A 12,547-nucleotide genomic window follows, 5' to 3' on the forward strand; every position below is an offset into this window, starting at 1 on the left:
GTGTGTGTGTGTGTGTGTGTCTGTGTTTGGGCCTGCCTGTTAGCTAGCGCTGTCCTTTTAGGTACAAATTTTTTTGCTGTGTCTGACAGATGATCAACTTTTTCCTACGCACTCACACACACACACACACACACACACACACACACACATGCACACACATTTGTCTTTCTATCCTTATGAGGACCTGCTATTGACATAATTATTAATGTAGCTAATTCGTACAATGCCTACACCTAAATCTAACTTTAAATGTGGTAATCAAAACGAAACGTCTCAACATATTAAAATAAAAGCTGTAGCTTTTTTAAAAATGCAGCTTTCCTCTTAGGGACCAGCCGAATGTCCCCACAAGGCCAAAACTGTCAGATATTCCTATCATTGTGGTGACATCCGGACCGCACCACGATATAAAAACATCCTCGCACCCCTAGACAAATACTACAAATGTCTTATAGATTTGTTTTAATGCTTTCTTTAATACTTTATCCAGTCTTAGTCACCAAGCTGGGGTGACACTTTCCAATTCGTAACTATGCGGCTCAATATGTTGTATGAACGCAATCCATCCACATCGCCCTTGTCCCTTCAGATTCGTACAAAGCCCAAGCTGAACACACACAAGGTTCAGAACATGTTCACTGCCTCATATGAGCAGAGTTATCTTAATTACACAAACGGAAAGAGCAGACTCAGAGGCTTTCTCTCACTCCTCCTGTAGTCCTCCTCCTCTTCTCTTCTCTTCTCTTCTCCTCCTCTCCCTCCTCCCTTTTCCCTCACTCTCACTCTCATACTTTGGCTCGATCATACCTCCCCCATCTCTCTCTCTCTCTCTCTCTCTCTCTCGCCTCAGCGGAAGAGAAGATGACGGGATGAGAGGAGATGGATTTTGCGCTGAGATGCAGGGGGGAACGGCGAAATTAGCGACGCGTCCTTATTTACGAGTCACTCGAGTCCTCGGGAACGCGCCGACCGAGGAGTGTGAGATGAAGAACCATGAGTGAGCGCGGCGTTTGCTAAAGACAGGTATGTAAAGAGCGCCTTCCTTCCTTCCTTCCTCTCTCTCTCTCTCCCTCTCTCTCTCTCTCTCTCTCTCTCTCCTCTTCATCTCCATCTCCCCACTCCGCGCATTTTCCAGCCTATTCGCGTTTGGCTAGGATTATCTCCGCGGACTGTGAGGAGCAGAAGTGGGGGATGTGTATTACATAACGGCTGACACGTCTCACAGGCGACTGGAGCCGAAAAAAAAAAAAAAAAAAATCGGTCCGGTAATCTAAGAAGTCGCCATTGGCTCCCTCCGAAATCAGCGCGCACTACCCTACTAAATCGCGCGTGCACCTGAAGTGGCGTACTATTTTGCCATACTAGCTACTTTAGTGCGGTAATGTGCGCTTTCGGACAGAGCCCGTGATCTGTAAAGGTGCAAGGACGCAACAGTGGAAAAATTCAGGACTTTAGGAATCTAAGCGCTTGGAATTAAAAAAAAAAGATAAAGGGCGCAAGAGCATTTTTGTTAGCTGCACGTCTTATACATAATCCAGGGCTCTTATGTGGTATATTTCTTAGCGTCTGATCAGGAGAATATTGTGTTTGTGGGCTTCCGAGGCTCCGTCGATGAACCTGCAGTCCGGATGATGGCACCTCTCCGCGCAAAACAAGCCGAGGCGAGATCAGTTAGGCTAGTTATCTCAGCAGTTAGGATTTGTGCTGTGACTTAGACAGTCTGTTCTCGTGTAAATAGCTCTTCTCCTGGCCCACTGTGGCCTGTAATGATCCGGAAAGGAGATGGATTGTGAGCTTATCAATAAACTCGCTTTTTTCACCTTTACCTCTTCCTGCCTGATTATGAGGCACGTGTGAAAAATGTGGTTTTGGGTTCTCTGTGAGTGTGTGTGTGTGTCTCATAGTGTTCTGGATGCGAGCTCTATCCGTCTCCATGGCGACTCGGCAGTCTCTCATTGGAAAGAGTGAAGGGCGCGCGGTTCGGGTTCGGGACAAAATGAGTGCACGGGAAAGGAAGGAAACTAGAGACGAGGTATATGGATAGACATAACAGGCAAGGAGACAGTTGACTTTACAACTCCTTTCCAATCATTCGCTTGATGAGAGAGAAAAAAAAAACACAAATTAAGCATTTACGCAATATCCGTCTAGTGTTTTGGACAAACTCACCAGAAAGAAAGTGTTCTCCAAATAGATAACTTTGCCTGACTGAAGAGAAAACAGTCAGGAGATACCGCCAGTGTGAGTGAAGCATTCAGCATAAAATCGAGACCTTCCTGATCCAGCATGATGCCTTACTTCTGGTTGGAGTTCTCATCTCATGGAAAGCACTGGCTGTTGCTGAGGATGGCCCCATATGAACAGCTTAAAGATACATGAGATTACTGTGGATGGTACCACTTAGAAACCCTGAAGATGGCTCTGGACTGCAGTTGCTATAATAGCTTTAGGACTGCAATTGCCGCAAACAGTTTTGCACTCAAGTCTCCATCAGTCAGTTAGTTTGATAACTTCAACAAAATAGACTTCATATGAAAACTATGATGAATTTCCTGGTTATACAATTGTACTTTTGACCATGTAATACACAATTATAGGAGGGAATTATTTATAATCGCACTATCCATGTCCCTCAGATGAGCATGCGTTCCCTTTTGAGTCTGGTTCCTCTCAAGGTTTCTTCCTCATGTCATCTCAGGGAGTTTTTCCTTGCCATCATCGCCTCTGGCTTGCTCATTAGGGATAAATTTCTAAATGTATAAATTTAAAATTTATATCCTGAATTTATATTCTTCTGTAAAGCTGCTTTGTCCATTGTTAAAAGCGCTGTACAGATAAAATTGAATGTAATTAAATTGAATTAAAGTGTACCATGCTAAGGTTTTGGCCTATAAATAAGATCCAGCCTACAACAGTCACCGAAGGTAAATAAATGTGTTACAGTTATCACAATTATGACAAATAGAATGGCAGAGAAAGAGTGATGCAGAAGCCTGCGTTACAGTGAGCTCCAAAATCACTCTGCCTTAAATCTGAGCGGGTCGTGTCTCATTTCATCTCAGACGTGACTGTCTTAGATCATCCTCCTCCTCAGTTTCTCTATTGTGTGACTCCTGCAGTTGCAGCCTGAGGTATGCTTCCTAAAATGTAGAACTGTATCATCTATTAACACGAGATTTAGAGCCTTATCTAACTTTTCCATGCGTCCCACAACTTTACTCATCAAGGATCAGCAGATCAATACTGTGATTCTTTAGTTCATTTTAAATAAAAACTCTCTGTCGAATAATACGATAATAAGTATAGTTGCTGTGGATAGGCTATATTACTCGAATACTAGAAATGTAAGCAGCAGTTAAAACCTAAACCGTCTCTCATCATTTATAACAGTGTATGCCGTGTAAATATTTTCAGCACCATGGAGAGTGCATGGTCCGTTTTGTTCCCACAATTACTGTGTGTACTTAAACATTGCTGGAAAGTGAAAGTGTCTGCTTATCTGTTCAAAACTGACTTCCTCTTGGCCTTTTCATTACTAAAAAGCTCAATGACCAAATGAAAAGGTGCTGTGTCAGTCACCATTTTGATACTGGTTGTTTGTTTGCCTTTTCATACGAACCTCCAGTTGTTACTGAAGATCCCATGTCATTTATTCAAGTTCCTCCATGTTCCCTGGCTTTTCCCTAGGTATCAGACATTAGGCAGACTGCTCTATTACTGGACTTCCGTGTCCAATTCTAAAGGGATTTGCATGCAGGCCCAGATTTCGGTAAAGGCTTCCCATGGGCATAACCTCATAATTAAATGAAGAGAAATGTGAACTGCCGTGCTAACGTCTCCCCCATGTGCTTGTGAGACAAGCTATAATGGGAGTTAAAATGAAAAGTCACATATTATAGCTGCATGCACAGTTGACAGGATTGTTATTTTATTATATAGCCATTATTTCTAAGTCATGAAGGGAGACAATGCAGCATGATGTTTTCCCCTGTGTGTTCAGGCTTTTAAATTGCACAACGGATCCATCACTGTTGAATTAACCCAGTGTTTATCTAGGTACAGAGCATTAAAGAATTTAAAACAAAATGTTTAGAGAAAAAAATATCTTAAATTAGCAAGGAGTTTTGGTCAGTCTGCAATATTATGTAACACTGCAATATTTAGTCTGCGAAATTAAATTAGTATATATATATATACATCTTATTTCATTTTGCAGGAACATAGGAAACAAAACAATTTTTAACCTATTTTCTTCCAATTTGGTATTTTGCCAATTCCCAACAACTAGCTAGATCTCTCCTATCACATGACAGCTACCAACTGGGAAGGGTGAAGGCTAGCACCCTAAAGCCACTGAAAGCACTAACTACACAACTGAATGCATAACTGAAAACACTAACTGCATACATGAGCTTACAGATACCCACTATTGGCTACTGTCAGTCTGACTGATAAGGAAGAGAGTAATGCCATGCCCTTACCACTTATGGATCACAGACATGGATCACTGTGGCACTGATTCAAACTCATGATCTAGCCAATCACAGGTGTCTTCCTATTTATATAATGATGGCAGTTAATGCTGTCCTCCAAGTGCATTCAGCTGCCCTGTGATAGTATATGAGCAGTAGCTAGAAAGGATTAAATAGCTGGCTTTACATTTTTGAGGAAGCTGTTGTTAGGCTTCTGTCACTGTCATGTGATATGACAAGACTTACAGTACGTATTTGTTGTAGGAATTAGAAGTGACTATTTTGAGGGGAAAAATGTGTAAAAATGTAAAAAAAAAAATTGTCAGCTCAAGATCAAGACCATATTCAATACAGGTAATATAAACACACCTCATATTTGAGTTAACTGGCACCTAAACTCAACGCTGTTGTACTAACGCTGTTCGTTCTGGATCACTATAGCCATTAAGGAGAGCCTACAGCCTTAAAGCGCCACTTCACACTGCACACTGTGCATCTGCCGCTTTGCGTGCTGAGCTGGGTGTTGCCATGGAGATGATGGCTGCCTGGATTGCGTTCCCCAGTGAAGGAGAGAATTTTCCGTCCAGTGAACGAGACGCAGGGGAAACATGTGGGACTATCAAACTTGCCAAGTTCTCAAAAGGAGACTGATGGGTGTGTACTCGACAGGGAGACATTACTGATGTCCTGTACATATTTGCTTGCATTTCAGTCTGCATTTGTGTGAAATAGTAGCTTGTAACCAACCGCAGGCAGTTCCAGTAGCCTGTCCCAGTAAGCAGGATAAGATTCTCAGACAATACTAATAATTAGACTTAAACATCACCACTTGCCATACTGTGTCAGCTCAGGTCTGTGGTTTACATGATTCTAGTATCATCTTTGCTGGGGTTGAGCTGTAACAAGCGCTAGTAACAAGACGATCCCTGTGATGACAGTGAAAACAACTACTGTTTGTTAGTGTAGTGTTGTCTCAGTAGCACATGCTGTTCAAACATACAAACACAGATTCCTGCACCAACACCTAATGCTGAACCCTCGACCAGAATACCACAGAGAGCCTAAGAATGGTTTCATAATCAATATTTAACACAGCAACCACACAGTGACCTACTGAGAGAGAGAGAGAGAGAGAGAGAGAGAGAGACAGAGGGGTTTGTCCACTACACATTACTATACTACACCACTACATGTCCACTACACGAAGGTTACATTCAGACAATAAAAAGACACATTACATTATAATCTACAACCTGTCAAAATGATGACTCCACAGTTTCTTCATATGCTCTCCACATTTTTTTTTTGTTTTGCTAACGACAGTAATGACCCGTTGCATGTTAGTGTGTTATCATGCACATGAAGGAAGTGAGCCGTGACAGATCTACCTATGTAATGAATGCATTGTCGTCATGCCTCTCCACATGCACCTGACCTCTGTGATGTGCATGTCGTTTCTTGATGAAAGCCTATTTGGCAGTGTTTTCAGCTCCATGTGGCCATTTGATCGACATTTCCAATCTGTTTCTGCTGAGTCAGGCAGATCTGGATGAGTGAGCAGCGGAGCCTGAATTATGCCTTTTTTCAGAACAGTTTTTTAGGCTTTGATGGATGAAGACCAGTGAAGGTGTTTTAAAGCAGTGATGACTCATCTCTAGGTGATAGTTCTGATTAAATAGCTGATATTTCTTGTCTGAGAGTCTCTCAGTTTGTGATTAGTGCACACTGCGCAGAGAGGCTCCCCTCTGCACTCTCTCAGCTGGGGAGGGGAAAGAGAATTAACACTAAAACAGGTGAAAACACACACACTTACACACACACACAGTTTCTGTTAAATAGTACTTGTTGCACTTGTAGCAGGTGTTTTCAGGTCTGTGTCTGTATGTACAGGTGTGCAAGTGTAAGTATGTGTGCTGGTCCGTAACTTGACATTCATTCAGTGGGACTCTGTTCCAAGAGTGTAGATGAACTTTTTCTCCTTACATTTCCTCACTTCATTGCTCCTGTAACAGCAAATAGCAATGCAAACAGACATGTCATTAATCTTATGTTCATCAGTGTCTACTGAAAAGGAGAAATTCTTTCAATCAGATGCAAAGTGCAAAGGTGCCAGACAAAACAATCTGCCAGTCTCCTCTTGCTTTCTCTATTGCAAAGGTAAATGCATCTCTTACACAAAGACAATAAACATACATACAGTATACACCGATCAGCCATAACATTATGACCACTGACAGGCGAAGTGAATAATATTGATTATCTCGTTACAATAGCACCTGTCTAGGGTTGAGATATATTAGGCAGCAAGTGACCAGTCGGTTCTCGAAGTTGATGTGTCGGAAACAGGAAAAAATAGGCAAGCGTAAGGATTAGAGAGACGTTGACAACAGCCTAATTGTGATGTCTAGATGACTGGGTCAGAGCATCTTTAAAACGGCAGGCCTTGTGGGGTGTTCCCGCTATGCAGTGGTTAGTATCTACCAAAAGTGGTCCAAGGAAGGACAACCGGTGAACTAGCGTCATGGGCGCCCAAGGCTCACTGATGCGCGTGGGGAGTGAAGGCTAGTCCGTCTGGTCCGATCCCACAGAAGAGCTATTGTAGCACAAATTGCTGAAAAGTTAAAGCTGGCTATGATAGAAAGGTGTCAGAACAGTGGCACCAGCATGCACTATGGGAAGAACGCAAGCTGGCGGAGGCAGTCTGATGCTCTGGGCAATGTTCTGCTGGGAAACTTTGGGTCCTGCCATTCATGTGGATGCTATTTTGACACATACCACCTAAACATTGTTGCAGACCAGGTACACCCCTTCATGGCAACAGTATTCCCTAATGGAAGTGACCTCTTTCGGCAGGATAATGCGCCCAGCAACACTGTAAAAATTGTTCAGGAATGGTTTGAGGAACATGACAAAGAGTTCAAGGTGTTGACTTGGCCTCCAAATTCCACAGATCTCAATCCAATCGAACATCTGTGGGGTGTGCTAGCCATCAAGTCCGATCCATGGAGGCCCCACCTCACAACTTACAGGACTTAAAGGATCTGCTGCTAACTTCTTAGTGCCAGATACCACAGCACACCTTCAGGGATCTAGTGGAGTCCATGCCTCGACGGGTCAGGGCTGTTTTGGCAGCAAAAGGGGGACCAACACAATATTAGGCAGGTGGTCATAATGTTATGGCTGATCGGTGTATGTATATACACACAAGCATGAGCACATGCAGACACCCTCACCTGTAGTCACAAATCTTATAAGTGAGATCAGAGGTGTGTGTGTGTGTGTGTGTGTGTGTGTGTGTGTGTGCACATGTGTTTGTGTGTGTGTGTGTGTGTGTGTGTGTGTGTGCATATATGTGCATATGTGCCTGTATTTTAATTTGACTTTCTGGGTGTGTATGTGTACTCATATTAAACTGCTTTAATTAACCTAAGCTGATAAAGTGACAAAATTTTAAGCCTGGCAACATTCATGTTCATATTTTTTTATCCCCCTGACTCTCAACCCAAACTTACCCACCTGAAGACTTATGCAGTTTTAGGTAACGTTATGGTCTTACATGATAATGCTGACGTTAGCAGTTAATTATAATGGACATACTTGGAATCTAATATCTACTTAACAATGATTATATCTTTATTGTGTTTGTAGAGTCTCATAAGGGGAGTCAACCTTATGATATTTAAAAACCTCAGTCATGTTTTAAAAGTGACTCTTGTGCCTGTTGTGCAGGTTAAAGTGCCTGTTTAAATGATGATGATTCCAAATCATACATGTAACTGCTACTGGACTGTTCCTCTGATTGTCCTGTTGTACTGTGAAATGTTTCTTGCCCAAAGTTACTCTTGTAATCATTCAATCTAAGATAAGACTCTTGTCCTTTCAGTTGTAAATCCTTTGATATTCTACTATGTACTTTGTAATCACTTCTACTGTTTGCACGTTTTTGTAAGTCACTCTGGATAAGAGCGTCTGACAAATGACTAAATGTAAATGTAAACATACTTATGCGTTTTCTTTTGTCACTGGTTGTCATAGCTCACTGTTGTTGTGTGCACAGCTGTCTCAGTCAGTAGGACTACATGAATCAAGAGAGGAGATTGTAATATAGATGGGAGCAGCCGATATGACCAGCATGTGCGTAATGCAGAATATTACCCTGGTCATTTCCCAGCACGACGAGTAAGGATTTGCGAATAAAAAAACATGACAAGACAAGATACAAAACTCCACATAACAAAAAAGCTCACCATCACAATTTGGGAATCAGCTAACTGACTGTTACAGCCTGTACCCCCGTGTGTGATTATTGATTTAGAACAGGCATACAGAAACAGAATAAGCTCTTTCAGAGATCAGATACAAAATCCTGACTGTGGCGCTTTATTATATATAGATGTAACTGGTTTTATGATTGAACCACTCTATCTATACTATCTCTGTTCCTGAAGGCCTGAATTAAAGACTCTTCTAGGCAGAAGAAAACAAAACTGTCTCTTACTATTGATCAGAAGGGTAGATTAAACATAGGCATTAACATTTGAGATAATTAACACACACACACACACACACATATAGGAGTGCTGATTAAACATGTAAACATTGCAGTTTGAAGCTACAGGTTGTGGATGACTGGATGTGTAGAGATGTACAGTGGGGTTGAGAATGGCTATGGGTTTGTAGTTTGAGGGTTGTAGTGTAGGATAAGGCTGTAATAATTAATAGATGGCATTGCTAATATTCTTGATCAAGAAAACTTGTTTATCAATGTACACTATACAGACAAAAGTTTGTGGACACCTGACCATCACACCTATATGTGCTTTTTGAACATCCCATTCCAGATGTAGTCCCCCTTTCCTGTTGTAATAACCTCCACTCTTCTGGGAAGGCTTTCCACTAGATTTTGGAGCATGGCTATGGGAATTTGTTCGTTCAGCCACAAGAGCATTAGTGAGGTCAGACACTGATGTTGGGACAGAGGTCTTGGGTGGCAGTTGGCATTTCAGTTCATCCCAAAGGTGTTCAGTGGGGTTGAGTTCAGGACTCTGTGCAAGCCAATCAAGTTCTTCCACTACTTGGCAAACTATGTCTTCATGGAGCTGAGCACAGGGGCATTGTCATGCTGGAACATGTTTGGGCCTCTTAGCTCCAGTGAAGGGAAATTGTAATGTTACAGCATGCAAAGACATTCTATACAATAGTGTGCTTCCAACAGTTTGGGAGAACAACATATAGGTGTGATGGTCATGTTCCCACATACATTTGGCCATATAGTGTATATCACTTAGCAACATAATTTCCTTCACTAATGGAAAACATAAAACAGCAGGCATAATCAATGAAGCATTGAACCAGGCTTCTAAAGGACAGGTCTTCCTCAGGTGAGTAGAGGTACAATGACTGCCTTAGGAGAAAGAATATCATAGAAGTATAGTCATATATAATTATTTTATCTTAGAGCCTTTGCATGCTAGTGATATTTTTGAAAAACTCTTAAAGACAAATATTTTAGTAAATATTTACTAATAAAGATTTAGTAAAATATAGGCCTATATACACTATATGGCCAAAAGTATATGGACACCTGACCATCACGTCCATATGTGGTCCTTCCCAAACTATTGCCCCAGATTGGAAGCACGCAATTGTATAGAATATCTTTGTATGCTGTAGCATTACAATTTCCCTTCACTGGACCCAGGAGGCTCAAACATGTTCCAGCATGATAATGCCCCTGTGCACAATGCGAGGTGCATGAAGACATGGTTTGACAAGATTGGAATGGAAGAACTCGAGTGGCCTGCACAGACCCCTGACCTCAACCCCACTGAAGACTTTTGGGTGAACTGGAACGCCAACTGCACCCCAGGCTTTCTCACCCAACATCAGTGCCTAATCTTATATGCTTGTGGTTGAATGAGCACAAGTTCCCATAGCCATGCTCCAAAAGTGGAAAGCCTTCCCAGAAGCGTGGAGGTTATTACAACAGCAAAGGGGGACTAAATCTGGAATGGGATGTTCAAAAAACACATATGGGTGTGATGGTCAGATGTCCACCAACTTTTGGCCATATAGTGTAATTTTTAAGGTCTGTTTTCTAACTACAATGCATGTGCATGCATGAAAAGCAGCTCAAAGTAGAATTTCTTCTTTTGCCGGTTCGTATCTAGCACATAGATAATCATCGAGGTGAGTGGTACTACTTTGTAGATGTTCACAAATGTTATATTTAGTGTATAGGTTTTATGAAGCCCCTTGTAAATATTTTTTTACATAAATATTGTCTATATGTTTTTTTAATTTGGTCAAGATATATTTTCTTTTCTTACTTTCTTTTTAGTCATTGATTATTTAGATTTAACCTTTTTAATCACCATAAAATTAATCACAGAGTAGATTAATTCATTACATATATTAAATATGTGATGGTGTTTGCAACTATAGTGTGTTAATGGCTATGGGTTTAATAGGTGTGAGAAAGGGAATGGTTATATATTTGAGATTTGTAATGGGACATATACAGTATGTTGACCTGAACGAGAATTCATTATGTTTCAAAGAAAAAATATGCTTAATTTGATCAAATCAAATATATTAACTACAAATCGTACATATTTTACATGTTACTTATAAGATTTAATAAATAGATAAAAAGGTGAAAATGCTTCTCATGTGGTGTAATGAAGTGTCACCTTTCCACTGCAGTTAAACTTTCTTCCTGTTGGTGGCAGTTGTTTGTGTTTCTGTTTGACAGATGTAATGCAGAGAAATAGGGCTTTAAAGACAGTTGAGTTAAGGTCGCAAACTGATGATTTAACAGCAAAATTGCACACATCGGTATTTAGACCTCAGAGATACGGTCACATGTGCTATTCAGACACTTCAATGGGATTTGCTCACACGAACTAGAGTTTGCCAAAAGCAGAGGCGTCTCCCAGTTATGCTCGATTCTGACCTTGGACTTAAGCGTGTTTTTGTTGCACTATATCTGCCCGAGTAAGGAACAGCATTAAGTCCAATGCCACTTTAAAACAGTTTGATGTAACCACAATATGTCATGCTGAAATGAATTTCTTGGGCTGTAAATACACTCAGAATACTATGGAATTCCATGTGAGGCCAATATTCAATATATGAATATGACACTGTTAATTAATTAATTAATTAATTAATCACTTAATTTTAACTTTTTTTTTTACATGGAGAACATTGCAAGAGCTTCTTAATCATAGACACTGCTCAAGGATCAATATTTTTTCTGGACAAAATTACACTTACTTAAAGTGAATTGTCAGATTATCCTTCTAATTGTGGGGGTTGTTTTCTTTACAGTAGAATGGACTGGGTTAACCAAAACCCTGGCATTATTTTAGTAATTTGATAACTCAAAATAGTGAGTTACAAGCATTACGAAAAGGCCTACATTCTGTGAACACATTATGATTTCAAGACCATGATTTAGTATCTCTTGGCTTTATTAAACTGTAACACACAAGAAACTGTTGGCACCAAAAAAATGTTCAAAATAATAGGATGTGCAGGATCAAGTGGTATTTTATAAATTGAAGATTAATGAAGTTGGAAGTTATAATGTTAAATTAAACCAAATTTGCAGTTATTAATGTGATAATTACAACTATTACATTTACATTTTACAGCAAAGAAAAAAAGCTATTTTCTTCTATTTTCTCTCCCGATTTTTCTAGTTTCACGAGCTGTGGTCTAGACGCTATTGAAAAACACTGTGTGGACGCTTCTACGCAAGAAAAGACTGGCAATATCGGAGGCGTGAACTACACACAGATGATTTGAATGGGGTGCCCAGACAACTGACATAAACAACTGCATAACCCGTCGCTGAAAACGCACAAATTTCCCCATGTAAATATGAACTTTTGGATTTAAGTTGCGAACTCTGAATATGGCTCGTTAGAGGCAATACATGTTTTTAATCATCTGACGGTCATATTTGCACATTATATTTATTTAATTGGTGCATGAAAACACATATATTAATGATCCATACAAGAGCAGTGGGTATATGGAATTGTTGAGATGTGCTGTGCATGCAGTGT

The 12,547-nt window shown here is 40.6% G+C and overlaps 1 protein-coding gene across 2 annotated transcripts in view; it reads left to right on the forward strand.

The window, feature by feature from the left end:
* The first annotated feature begins 723 nt into the window (after nt 1-723).
* kcnj6 (potassium inwardly rectifying channel subfamily J member 6) overlaps nt 724-12,547 on the forward strand; it is a 64,120-nt gene continuing 52,296 nt past the window's right edge. The window contains exons 1-2 of one of the 2 annotated variants that reach the window (XM_026942010.3): nt 724-1,023; nt 12,179-12,353. The gene's annotated coding sequence lies outside the window, so the exon portion shown is untranslated. The remainder of the gene's footprint in view (nt 1,024-12,178; nt 12,354-12,547) is intronic. The other variant, XM_026942009.3, reaches the window with a different exon arrangement.

The sequence above is a fragment of the Pangasianodon hypophthalmus genome, chromosome 17 (assembly GCF_027358585.1).
Source record: "Pangasianodon hypophthalmus isolate fPanHyp1 chromosome 17, fPanHyp1.pri, whole genome shotgun sequence".
NCBI lineage: Eukaryota > Metazoa > Chordata > Actinopteri > Siluriformes > Pangasiidae > Pangasianodon > Pangasianodon hypophthalmus.